General features: G+C 41.5%; 7 non-coding genes across 7 annotated transcripts; all 7 read right to left on the bottom strand.

Moving 5' to 3' along the window:
• Positions 1–2,295: 2,295 nt before the first annotated feature.
• On the bottom strand, positions 2,296–2,367 carry trnae-uuc. Its single transcript has one exon. It is a non-coding gene; the product is annotated as a tRNA-Glu (tRNA).
• A 2,873-nt stretch (positions 2,368–5,240) lies between these two features.
• On the bottom strand, positions 5,241–5,312 carry trnae-uuc. Its single transcript has one exon. It is a non-coding gene; the product is annotated as a tRNA-Glu (tRNA).
• Positions 5,313–6,364: 1,052 nt separating this feature from the next.
• On the bottom strand, positions 6,365–6,436 carry trnae-uuc. The gene has a single exon. It is a non-coding gene; the product is annotated as a tRNA-Glu (tRNA).
• Positions 6,437–8,924: 2,488 nt separating this feature from the next.
• trnae-uuc lies at positions 8,925–8,996 on the bottom strand. Its single transcript has one exon. It is a non-coding gene; the product is annotated as a tRNA-Glu (tRNA).
• A 1,060-nt stretch (positions 8,997–10,056) lies between these two features.
• Positions 10,057–10,128, bottom strand: trnae-uuc. The gene has a single exon. It is a non-coding gene; the product is annotated as a tRNA-Glu (tRNA).
• A 2,468-nt stretch (positions 10,129–12,596) lies between these two features.
• trnae-uuc lies at positions 12,597–12,668 on the bottom strand. The gene has a single exon. It is a non-coding gene; the product is annotated as a tRNA-Glu (tRNA).
• Positions 12,669–13,704: 1,036 nt separating this feature from the next.
• On the bottom strand, positions 13,705–13,776 carry trnae-uuc. The gene has a single exon. It is a non-coding gene; the product is annotated as a tRNA-Glu (tRNA).
• Positions 13,777–14,048: the final 272 nt, after the last annotated feature.

Raw genomic sequence — 14,048 nt, 5'->3', positions numbered from 1 at the left:
GTTGGTCGGGAATCGAACCCGGGTCAACTGCTTGGAGCAGCTGCTTGGTTAGCAGATATGCTAACCACTATACCACCAACACCGGAAAACATCTGGAGCAACGAGGAGGGAAAACTCTGCCTCTAGCGGGTCAATCTGGTACAACACTGATCTCCAATAAGGTAACAATTGATGTTACATTAGATAGATAGATAGATAGATAGATAGATAGATAGATAGATAGATAGATAGATAGATAGATAGATAGACAGACAGATCTCAGACGGCTCAATCTGATACAACACTGATCTCCAATAAAGTAACAACTGATGTTACATTAGATAGATACACAGATTTCTTCAGCAAGGAATTGTGGGTGTGGAAAAGTGCTGCGTTGGCCGGGAATCGAACCCGGGTCAACTGCTTGGAAGGCAGCTATGCTAATCACTATTCCACCAACGCTGGAAAGCATCTGGAGCCATGAGGAGGGAAAACTCTGCCTCTAGCGGCTCAATCTGGTACAACACTGATCTCCAATAAGGTAACAACTGATGTTACATTAGATAGATAGATAGATAGATAGATAGATAGATAGATAGATAGATAGATAGATAGATAGATAGATAGATAGATAGATAGATAGATAGAATTGTGGGTGTGCAAAAGTGCTACGTTGGCCGGGAATCGAACCCGGGTCAACTGCTTGGAACAGCTGCTTGGTTAACAGCTATGCTAACCACTATACCACCAACACCGGAAAACATCTGGAGCAACGAGGAGGGAAAACTCTGCCTCTAGCGGGTCAATCTGGTACAACACTGATCTCCAATAAGGTAACAATTGATGTTACATTAGATAGATAGATAGATAGATAGATAGATAGATAGATAGATAGATAGATAGATAGATAGATAGATAGATAGATAGATTTCTTCATCAGGGAATTGTGGGTGTGCAAAAGGGCTGCGTTGGCCGGGAATCGAACCCGGGTCAACTGCTTGGAAGGCAGCTATGCTAACCACTATACCACCAACACCGGAAAACATCTGGAGCAACGAGGAGGGAAAACTCTGCCTCTAGCGGGTCAATCTGGTACAACACTGATCTCCAATAAGGTAACAATTGATGGTACATTAGATAGATAGATAGATAGATAGATAGATAGATAGATAGATAGATAGATAGATAGATAGATAGATAGATAGATCCCAGACGGCTCAATCTGATACAACACTGATCTCCAATAAAGTACCAACTGATGTTACATTAGATAGATAGACAGATTTCTTCAGCAAGGAATTGTGGGTGTGGAAAAGTGCTGCGTTGGCCGGGAATCGAACCCGGGTCAACTGCTTGGAAGGCAGCTATGCTAACCACTATACCACCAACGCTGGAAAGCATCTGGAGCCATGAGGAGGGAAAACTCTGCCTCTAGCGGCTCAATCTGGTACAACACTGATCTCCAATAAGGTAACAACTGATGTTACATTACATAGATAGATAGATAGATAGATAGATAGATAGAATTGTGGGTGTGCAAAAGTGCTATGTTGGCCGGGAATCGAACCCGGGTCAACTGCTTGTAACAGCTGCTTGGTTAGCAGCTACGCTAACCACTATACCACCAACACCGGAAAAGATCTGGAGCAACGAGGAGGGAAAACTCTGCCTCTAGCGGGTCAATCTGGTACAACACTGATCTCCAATAAGGTAAAAATTGATGTTACATTAGATAGATAGATAGATAGATAGATAGATAGATAGATAGATAGATAGATAGATAGATAGATAGATAGATAGATAGACAGACAGAAAGACAGACAGACAGACAGACAGACAGACAAATCTCAGACGGCTCAATCTGATACAACATTCATCGCCAATAAGGTAACAACGGATGTTACATTAGATAGATAGATAGATAGATAGATAGATAGATAGATAGATAGATAGATAGATAGATAGATAGATAGATAGATAGATAGATAGATAGAATTGTGGGTGTGCAAAAGTGCTACGTTGGCCGGGAATCGAACCCGGGTCAACTGCTTGGAACAGCTGCTTGGTTAGCAGCTATGCTAACCACTATACCACCAACACCGGAAAACATCTGGAGCAACGAGGAGGGAAAACTCTGCCTCTAGCGGGTCAATCTGGTACAACACTGATCTCCAATAAGGTAACAATTGATGTTACATTAGATAGATAGATAGATAGATAGATAGATAGATAGATAGATAGATAGATAGATAGATAGATAGATAGATACAGACAGACTGATTTCTTCATCAGGGAATTGTGGGTGTGCAAAAGTGCTGCGTTGGCCGGGAATCGAACCCGGGTCAACTGCTTGAAAGGCAGCTATAATAACCACTATACCACCAACACCAGAAAACATTTGGAGCAACGAGGAGGGAAAACTCTGCCTCTAGCGGGTCAATCTGGTACAACACTGATCTCAAATAAGTTAGCAATTGATGTTACATTAGATAGATAGATAGATAGATAGATAGATAGATAGATAGATAGATAGATAGATAGATAGATAGATAGATAGACAGATAGATAGATAGATAGATAGATAGATAGATAGATCCCAGACGGCTCAATCTGATACAACACTGATCTCCAATAAAGTACCAACTGATGTTACATTAGATAGATAGACAGATTTCTTCAGCAAGGAATTGTGGGTGTGGAAAAGTGCTGCGTTGGCCGGGAATCGAACCCGGGTCAACTGCTTGGAAGGCAGCTATGCTAACCACTATACCACCAATGCTGGAAAGCATCTGGAGCCATGAGGAGGGAAAACTCTGCCTCTAGCGGCTCAATCTGGTACAACACTGATCTCCAATAAGGTAACAACTGATGTTACATTACATAGATAGATAGATAGATAGATAGATAGATAGATAGATAGATAGATAGAATTGTGGGTGTGCAAAAGTGCTGCGTTGGCCGGGAATCGAACCCGGGTCAACTGCTTGGAACAGCTGCTTGGTTAGCAGCTATGCTAACCACTATACCACCAACACCGGAAAACATCTGGAGCAACGAGGAGGGAAAACTCTGCCTCTAGCGGGTCAATCTGGTACAACACTGATCTCCAATAAGGTAACAATTGATGTTACATTAGATAGATAGATAGATAGATAGATAGATAGATAGATAGATAGATAGATAGATAGATTTCTTCATCAGGGAATTGTGGGTGTGCAAAAGTGCTGCGTTGGCCGGGAATCGAACCCGGGTCAACTGCTGGGAAGGCAGCTATGCTAACCACTATACCACCAACGCTGGAAAGCATCTGGAGCCATGAGGAGGGAAAACTCTGCCTCTAGCGGCTCAATCTGCTACAACACTGATCTCCAATAAGGTAACAACTGATGTTACATTAGATAGATAGATAGATAGATAGATAGATAGATAGATAGATAGATAGATAGATAGATAGATAGATAGATAGATAGAATTGTGGGTGTGCAAAAGTGCTACGTTGGCCGGGAATCGAACCCAGGTCAATTGCTTGGAACAGCTGCTTGATTAGCAGCTATGCTAACCACTATACCACCAACACCGGAAAACATCTGGAGCAACGAGGAGGGAAAACTCTGCCTCTAGCGAGTCAATCTGGTACAACACTGATCTCCAATAAGGTAACAATTGATGTTACATTAGATAGATAGATAGATAGATAGATAGATAGATAGATAGATAGATAGATAGATAGATAGATAGATAGACAGACAGATCTCAGACGGCTCAATCTGATACAACACTGATCTCCAATAAAGTAACAACTGATGTTACATTAGATAGATAGACAGATTTCTTCAGCAAGGAATTGTGGGTGTGGAAAAGTGCTGCGTTGGCCGGGAATCGAAACCGGGTCAACTGCTTGGAAGGCAGCTATGCTAACCACTATTCCACCAACGCTGGAAAGCATCTGGAGCCATGAGGAGGGAAAACTCTGCCTCTAGCGGCTCAATCTGGTACAACACTGATCTCCAATAAGGTAACAACTGATGTTACATTAGATATATAGATAGATAGATAGATAGATAGATAGATAGATAGATAGATAGATAGAATTGTGGGTGTGCAAAAGTGCTGCGTTGGCCGGGAATCGAACCCGGGTCAACTGCTTGGAACAGCTGCTTGGTTAGCAGCTATGCTAACCACTATACCACCAACACCGGAAAACATCTGGAGCAACGAGGAGGGAAAACTCTGCCTCTAGCGGGTCAATCTGGTACAACACTGATCTCCAATAAGGTAACAATTGATGTTACATTAGATAGATAGATAGATAGATAGATAGATAGATAGATAGATAGATAGATAGATAGATAGATAGATAGATAGATAGATTTCTTCATCAGGAAATTGTGGGTGTGCAAAAGTGCTGCGTTGGCCGGGAATCGAACCCGGGTCAACTGCTTGGAACAGCTGCTTGGTTAGCAGCTATGCTAACCACTATACCACCAACACCGGAAAACATCTGGAGCAACGAGGAGGGAAAACTCTGCCTCTAGCGGGTCAATCTGGTACAACACTGATCTCCAATAAGGTAACAATTGATGTTACATTAGATAGATAGATAGATAGATAGATAGATAGATAGATAGATAGATAGATAGATAGATAGATAGATAGATTTCTTCATCAGGGAATTGTGGGTGTGCAAAAGTGCTGCGTTGGCCGGGAATCGAACCCGGGTCAACTGCTTGGAAGGCAGCTATGCTAACCACTATACCACCAACGCTGGAAAGCATCTGGAGCCATGAGGAGGGAAAACTCTGCCTCTAGCGGCTCAATCTGGTACAACACTGATCTCGAATAAGGTAACAACTGATGTTACATTAGATAGATAGATAGATAGATAGATAGATAGATAGATAGATAGATAGATAGATAGATAGATAGATAGATAGATAGATAGAATTGTGGGTGTGCAAAAGTGCTACGTTGGCCGGGAATTGAACGCGGCTCAACTGCTTGGAACAGCTGCTTGGTTAGCAGCTATGCTAACCACTATACCACCAACACCGGAAAACATCTGGAGCAACGAGGAGGGAAAACTCTGCCTCTAGCGGGTCAATCTGGTACAACACTGATCTCCAATAAGGTAACAATTGATGTTACATTAGATAGATAGATAGATAGATAGATAGATAGATAGATAGATAGATAGATAGATAGATAGATAGATACAGACAGACTGATTTCTTCATCAGGGAATTGTGGGTGTGCAAAAGTGCTGCGTTGGCCGGGAATCGAACCCGGGTCAACTGCTTGAAAGGCAGCTATGCTAACCACTATACCACCAACACCAGAAAACATTTGGAGCAACGAGGAGGGAAAACTCTGCCTCTAGCGGGTCAATCTGGTACAACACTGATCTCAAATAAGTTAGCAATTGATGTTACATTAGATAGATAGATAGATAGATAGATAGATAGATAGATAGATAGATAGATAGATAGATAGATAGATAGATAGATAGATAGATAGATAGATAGATAGATAGATAGATAGATAGATAGATCCCAGACGGCTCAATCTGATACAACACTGATCTCCAATAAAGTACCAACTGATGTTACATTAGATAGATAGACAGATTTCTTCAGCAAGGAATTGTGGGTGTGGAAAAGTGCTGCGTTGGCCGGGAATCGAACCCGGGTCAACTGCTTGGAAGGCAGCTATGCTAACCACTATACCACCAATGCTGGAAAGCATCTGGAGCTATGAGGAGGGAAAACTCTGCCTCTAGCGGCTCAATCTGGTACAACACTGATCTCCAATAAGGTAACAACTGATGTTACATTACATAGATAGATAGATAGATAGATAGATAGATAGATAGAATTGTGGGTGTGCAAAAGTGCTACGGTGGCCGGGAATCGAACCCGGGTCAACTGCTTGTAACAGCTGCTTGGTTAGCAGCTACGCTAACCACTATACCACCAACACCGGAAAAGATCTGGAGCAACGAGGAGGGAAAACTCTGCCTCTAGCGGGTCAATCTGGTACAACACTGATCTCCAATAAGGTAAAAATTGATGTTACATTAGATAGATAGATAGATAGATAGATAGATAGATAGATAGATAGATAGATAGATAGATAGATAGATAGATAGATAGACAGACAGAAAGACAGACAGACAGACAGACAGACAGACAAATCTCAGACGGCTCAATCTGATACAACACTCATCGCCAATAAGGTAACAACTGATGTTACATTAGATAGATAGATAGATAGATAGATAGATAGATAGATAGATAGATAGATAGATAGATAGATAGATAGATAGATAGATAGATAGATACAGACAGACTGATTTCTTCATCAGGGAATTGTGGGTGTGCAAAAGTGCTGCGTTGGCCGGGAATCGAACCCGGGTCAACTGCTTGAAAGGCAGCTATGCTAACCACTATACCACCAACACCAGAAAACATCTGGAGCAACGAGGAGGGAAAACTCTGCCTCTAGCGGGTCAATCTGGTACAACACTGATCTCAAATAAGTTAGCAATTGATGTTACATTAGATAGATAGATAGATAGATAGATAGATAGATAGATAGATAGATAGATAGATAGATAGATAGATAGATAGATAGATCCCAGACGGCTCAATCTGATACAACACTGATCTCCAATAAAGTACCAACTGATGTTACATTAGATAGATAGACAGATTTCTTCAGCAAGGAATTGTGGGTGTGGAAAAGTGCTGCGGTGGCCGGGAATCGAACCCGGGTCAACTGCTTGGAAGGCAGCTATGCTAACCACTATACGACCAACGCTGGAAAGCATCTGGAGCCATGAGGAGGGAAAACTCTGCCTCTAGCGGCTCAATCTGGTACAACACTGATCTCCAATAAGGTAACAACTGATGTTACATTACATAGATAGATAGATAGATAGATAGATAGATAGATAGATAGAATTGTGGGTGTGCAAAAGTGCTACGTTGGCCGGGAATCGAACCCGGGTCAACTGCTTGTAACAGCTGCTTGGTTAGCAGCTACGCTAACCACTATACCACCAACACCGGAAAAGATCTGGAGCAACGAGGAGGGAAAACTCTGCCTCTAGCGGGTCAATCTGGTACAACACTGATCTCCAATAAGGTAAAAATTGATGTTACATTAGATAGATAGATAGATAGATAGATAGATAGATAGATAGATAGATAGATAGATAGATAGATAGATAGATAGACAGACAGAAAGACAGACAGACAGACAGACAGACAGACAAATCTCAGACGGCTCAATCTGATACAACACTCATCGCCAATAAGGTAACAACTGATGTTACATTAGATAGATAGATAGATAGATAGATAGATAGATAGATAGATAGATAGATAGATAGATAGATAGATAGATAGACAGATCTCAGACGGCTCAATCTGATACAACACTGATCTCCAATAAAGTAACAACTGATGTTACATTAGATAGATAGACAGATTTCTTCAGCAAGGAATTGTGGGTGTGGAAAAGTGCTGCGTTGGCCGGGAATCGAAACCGGGTCAACTGCTTGGAAGGCAGCTATGCTAACCACTATTCCACCAACGCTGGAAAGCATCTGGAGCCATGAGGAGGGAAAACTCTGCCTCTAGCGGCTCAATCTGGTACAACACTGATCTCCAATAAGGTAACAACTGATGTTACATTAGATATATAGATAGATAGATAGATAGATAGATAGATAGATAGATAGATAGATAGATAGATAGATAGATAGATAGATAGATAGATAGATAGAATTGTGGGTGTGCAAAAGTGCTGCGTTGGCCGGGAATCGAACCCGGGTCAACTGCTTGGAACAGCTGCTTGGTTAGCAGCTATGCTAACCACTATACCACCAACACCGGAAAACATCTGGAGCAACGAGGAGGGAAAACTCTGCCTCTAGCGGGTCAATCTGGTACAACACTGATCTCCAATAAGGTAACAATTGATGTTACATAAGATAGATAGATAGATAGATAGATAGATAGATAGATAGATAGATAGATAGATAGATAGATAGATAGATAGATAGATAGATAGATAGATAGATTTCTTCATCAGGAAATTGTGGGTGTGCAAAAGTGCTGCGTTGGCCGGGAATCGAACCCGGGTCAACTGCTTGGAACAGCTGCTTGGTTAGTAGCTATGCTAACCACTATACCACCAACACCGGAAAACATCTGGAGCAACGAGGAGGGAAAACTCTGCCTCTAGCGGGTCAATCTGGTACAACACTGATCTCCAATAAGGTAACAATTGATGTTACATTAGATAGATAGATAGATAGATAGATAGATAGATAGATAGATAGATAGATAGATAGATAGATAGATAGATTTCTTCATCAGGGAATTGTGGGTGTGCAAAAGTGCTGCGTTGGCCGGGAATCGAACCCGCGTCAACTGCTTGGAAGGCAGCTATGCTAACCACTATACCACCAACGCTGGAAAGCATCTGGAGCCATGAGGAGGGAAAACTCTGCCTCTAGCGGCTCAATCTGGTACAACACTGATCTCGAATAAGGTAACAACTGATGTTACATTAGATAGATAGATAGATAGATAGATAGATAGATAGATAGATAGATAGATAGATAGATAGATAGATAGAATTGTGGGTGTGCAAAAGTGCTACGTTGGCCGGGAATTGAACGCGGCTCAACTGCTTGGAACAGCTGCTTGGTTAGCAGCTATGCTAACCACTATACCACCAACACCGGAAAACATCTGGAGCAACGAGGAGGGAAAACTCTGCCTCTAGCGGGTCAATCTGGTACAACACTGATCTCCAATAAGGTAACAATTGATGTTACATTAGATAGATAGATAGATAGATAGATAGATAGATAGATAGATAGATAGATACAGACAGACTGATTTCTTCATCAGGGAATTGTGGGTGTGCAAAAGTGCTGCGTTGGCCGGGAATCGAACCCGGGTCAACTGCTTGAAAGGCAGCTATGCTAACCACTATACCACCAACACCAGAAAACATTTGGAGCAACGAGGAGGGAAAACTCTGCCTCTAGCGGGTCAATCTGGTACAACACTGATCTCAAATAAGTTAGCAATTGATGTTACATTAGATAGATAGATAGATAGATAGATAGATAGATAGATAGATAGACAGATAGATAGATAGATAGATAGATAGATAGATAGATAGATAGATAGATAGATAGATAGATAGATAGATCCCAGACGGCTCAATCTGATACAACACTGATCTCCAATAAAGTACCAACTGATGTTACATTAGATAGATAGACAGATTTCTTCAGCAAGGAATTGTGGGTGTGGAAAAGTGCTGCGTTGGCCGGGAATCGAACCCGGGTCAACTGCTTGGAAGGCAGCTATGCTAACCACTATACCACCAATGCTGGAAAGCATCTGGAGCTATGAGGAGGGAAAACTCTGCCTCTAGCGGCTCAATCTGGTACAACACTGATCTCCAATAAGGTAACAACTGATGTTACATTACATAGATAGATAGATAGATAGATAGATAGATAGATAGATAGATAGAATTGTGGGTGTGCAAAAGTGCTACGGTGGCCGGGAATCGAACCCGGGTCAACTGCTTGTAACAGCTGCTTGGTTAGCAGCTACGCTAACCACTATACCACCAACACCGGAAAAGATCTGGAGCAACGAGGAGGGAAAACTCTGCCTCTAGCGGGTCAATCTGGTACAACACTGATCTCCAATAAGGTAAAAATTGATGTTACATTAGATAGATAGATAGATAGATAGATAGATAGATAGATAGATAGATAGATAGATAGATAGATAGATAGATAGATAGATAGACAGACAGAAAGACAGACAGACAGACAGACAGACAGACAAATCTCAGACGGCTCAATCTGATACAACACTCATCGCCAATAAGGTAACAACTGATGTTACATTAGATAGATAGATAGATAGATAGATAGATAGATAGATAGATAGATAGATAGATAGATAGATAGATAGATAGATAGATAGATAGATACAGACAGACTGATTTCTTCATCAGGGAATTGTGGGTGTGCAAAAGTGCTGCGTTGGCCGGGAATCGAACCCGGGTCAACTGCTTGAAAGGCAGCTATGCTAACCACTATACCACCAACACCAGAAAACATCTGGAGCAACGAGGAGGGAAAACTCTGCCTCTAGCGGGTCAATCTGGTACAACACTGATCTCAAATAAGTTAGCAATTGATGTTACATTAGATAGATAGATAGATAGATAGATAGATAGATAGATAGATAGATAGATAGATAGATAGATAGATAGATAGATAGATCCCAGACGGCTCAATCTGATACAACACTGATCTCCAATAAAGTACCAACTGATGTTACATTAGATAGATAGACAGATTTCTTCAGCAAGGAATTGTGGGTGTGGAAAAGTGCTGCGGTGGCCGGGAATCGAACCCGGGTCAACTGCTTGGAAGGCAGCTATGCTAACCACTATACGACCAACGCTGGAAAGCATCTGGAGCCATGAGGAGGGAAAACTCTGCCTCTAGCGGCTCAATCTGGTACAACACTGATCTCCAATAAGGTAACAACTGATGTTACATTACATAGATAGATAGATAGATAGATAGATAGATAGATAGATAGAATTGTGGGTGTGCAAAAGTGCTACGTTGGCCGGGAATCGAACCCGGGTCAACTGCTTGTAACAGCTGCTTGGTTAGCAGCTACGCTAACCACTATACCACCAACACCGGAAAAGATCTGGAGCAACGAGGAGGGAAAACTCTGCCTCTAGCGGGTCAATCTGGTACAACACTGATCTCCAATAAGGTAAAAATTGATGTTACATTAGATAGATAGATAGATAGATAGATAGATAGATAGATAGATAGATAGATAGATAGATAGATAGATAGATAGACAGACAGAAAGACAGACAGACAGACAGACAGACAGACAAATCTCAGACGGCTCAATCTGATACAACACTCATCGCCAATAAGGTAACAACTGATGTTACATTAGATAGATAGATAGATAGATAGATAGATAGATAGATAGATAGATAGATAGATAGATAGATAGATAGATAGATAGACAGATCTCAGACGGCTCAATCTGATACAACACTGATCTCCAATAAAGTAACAACTGATGTTACATTAGATAGATAGACAGATTTCTTCAGCAAGGAATTGTGGGTGTGGAAAAGTGCTGCGTTGGCCGGGAATCGAAACCGGGTCAACTGCTTGGAAGGCAGCTATGCTAACCACTATTCCACCAACGCTGGAAAGCATCTGGAGCCATGAGGAGGGAAAACTCTGCCTCTAGCGGCTCAATCTGGTACAACACTGATCTCCAATAAGGTAACAACTGATGTTACATTAGATATATAGATAGATAGATAGATAGATAGATAGATAGATAGATAGATAGATAGATAGATAGATAGATAGATAGATAGATAGATAGAATTGTGGGTGTGCAAAAGTGCTGCGTTGGCCGGGAATCGAACCCGGGTCAACTGCTTGGAACAGCTGCTTGGTTAGCAGCTATGCTAACCACTATACCACCAACACCGGAAAACATCTGGAGCAACGAGGAGGGAAAACTCTGCCTCTAGCGGGTCAATCTGGTACAACACTGATCTCCAATAAGGTAACAATTGATGTTACATTAGATAGATAGATAGATAGATAGATAGATAGATAGATAGATAGATAGATAGATAGATAGATAGATAGATAGATAGATAGATAGATTTCTTCATCAGGAAATTGTGGGTGTGCAAAAGTGCTGCGTTGGCCGGGAATCGAACCCGGGTCAACTGCTTGGAACAGCTGCTTGGTTAGTAGCTATGCTAACCACTATACCACCAACACCGGAAAACATCTGGAGCAACGAGGAGGGAAAACTCTGCCTCTAGCGGGTCAATCTGGTACAACACTGATCTCCAATAAGGTAACAATTGATGTTACATTAGATAGATAGATAGATAGATAGATAGATAGATAGATAGATAGATAGATAGATAGATTTCTTCATCAGGGAATTGTGGGTGTGCAAAAGTGCTGCGTTGGCCGGGAATCGAACCCGCGTCAACTGCTTGGAAGGCAGCTATGCTAACCACTATACCACCAACGCTGGAAAGCATCTGGAGCCATGAGGAGGGAAAACTCTGCCTCTAGCGGCTCAATCTGGTACAACACTGATCTCGAATAAGGTAACAACTGATGTTACATTAGATAGATAGATAGATAGATAGATAGATAGATAGATAGATAGATAGATAGATAGATAGATAGATAGAATTGTGGGTGTGCAAAAGTGCTACGTTGGCCGGGAATTGAACGCGGCTCAACTGCTTGGAACAGCTGCTTGGTTAGCAGCTATGCTAACCACTATACCACCAACACCGGAAAACATCTGGAGCAACGAGGAGGGAAAACTCTGCCTCTAGCGGGTCAATCTGGTACAACACTGATCTCCAATAAGGTAACAATTGATGTTACATTAGATAGATAGATAGATAGATAGATAGATAGATAGATAGATAGATAGATACAGACAGACTGATTTCTTCATCAGGGAATTGTGGGTGTGCAAAAGTGCTGCGTTGGCCGGGAATCGAACCCGGGTCAACTGCTTGAAAGGCAGCTATGCTAACCACTATACCACCAACACCAGAAAACATTTGGAGCAACGAGGAGGGAAAACTCTGCCTCTAGCGGGTCAATCTGGTACAACACTGATCTCAAATAAGTTAGCAATTGATGTTACATTAGATAGATAGATAGATAGATAGATAGATAGATAGATAGATAGATAGATAGATAGATAGATAGATAGATAGATAGATAGATAGATAGATAGATAGATAGATAGATAGATAGATAGATCCCAGACGGCTCAATCTGATACAACACTGATCTCCAATAAAGTACCAACTGATGTTACATTAGATAGATAGACAGATTTCTTCAGCAAGGAATTGTGGGTGTGGAAAAGTGCTGCGTTGGCCGGGAATCGAACCCGGGTCAACTGCTTGGAAGGCAGCTATGCTAACCACTATACCACCAATGCTGGAAAGCATCTGGAGCTATGAGGAGGGAAAACTCTGCCTCTAGCGGCTCAATCTGGTACAACACTGATCTCCAATAAGGTAACAACTGATGTTACATTACATAGATAGATAGATAGATAGATAGATAGATAGATAGATAGATAGAATTGTGGGTGTGCAAAAGTGCTACGGTGGCCGGGAATCGAACCCGGGTCAACTGCTTGTAACAGCTGCTTGGTTAGCAGCTACGCTAACCACTATACCACCAACACCGGAAAAGATCTGGAGCAACGAGGAGGGAAAACTCTGCCTCTAGCGGGTCAATCTGGTACAACACTGATCTCCAATAAGGTAAAAATTGATGTTACATTAGATAGATAGATAGATAGATAGATAGATAGATAGATAGATAGATAGATAGATAGATAGATAGATAGATAGATAGATAGACAGACAGAAAGACAGACAGACAGACAGACAGACAGACAAATCTCAGACGGCTCAATCTGATACAACACTCATCGCCAATAAGGTAACAACTGATGTTACATTAGATAGATAGATAGATAGATAGATAGATAGATAGATAGATAGATAGATAGATAGATACAGACAGACTGATTTCTTCATCAGGGAATTGTGGGTGTGCAAAAGTGCTGCGTTGGCCGGGAATCGAACCCGGGTCAACTGCTTGAAAGGCAGCTATGCTAACCACTATACCACCAACACCAGAAAACATCTGGAGCAACGAGGAGGGAAAACTCTGCCTCTAGCGGGTCAATCTGGTACAACACTGATCTCAAATAAGTTAGCAATTGATGTTACATTAGATAGATAGATAGATAGATAGATAGATAGATAGATAGATAGATAGATAGATAGATAGATAGATCCCAGACGGCTCAATCTGATACAACACTGATCTCCAATAAAGTACCAACTGATGTTACATTAGATAGATAGACAGATTTCTTCAGCAAGGAATTGTGGGTGTGGAAAAG

Source organism: Pygocentrus nattereri, chromosome 17 (genome assembly GCF_015220715.1).
Source record: "Pygocentrus nattereri isolate fPygNat1 chromosome 17, fPygNat1.pri, whole genome shotgun sequence".
Taxonomy (NCBI): Eukaryota; Metazoa; Chordata; class Actinopteri; order Characiformes; family Serrasalmidae; genus Pygocentrus; species Pygocentrus nattereri.
This window is presented reverse-complemented; position numbering and strand designations above follow the sequence as displayed.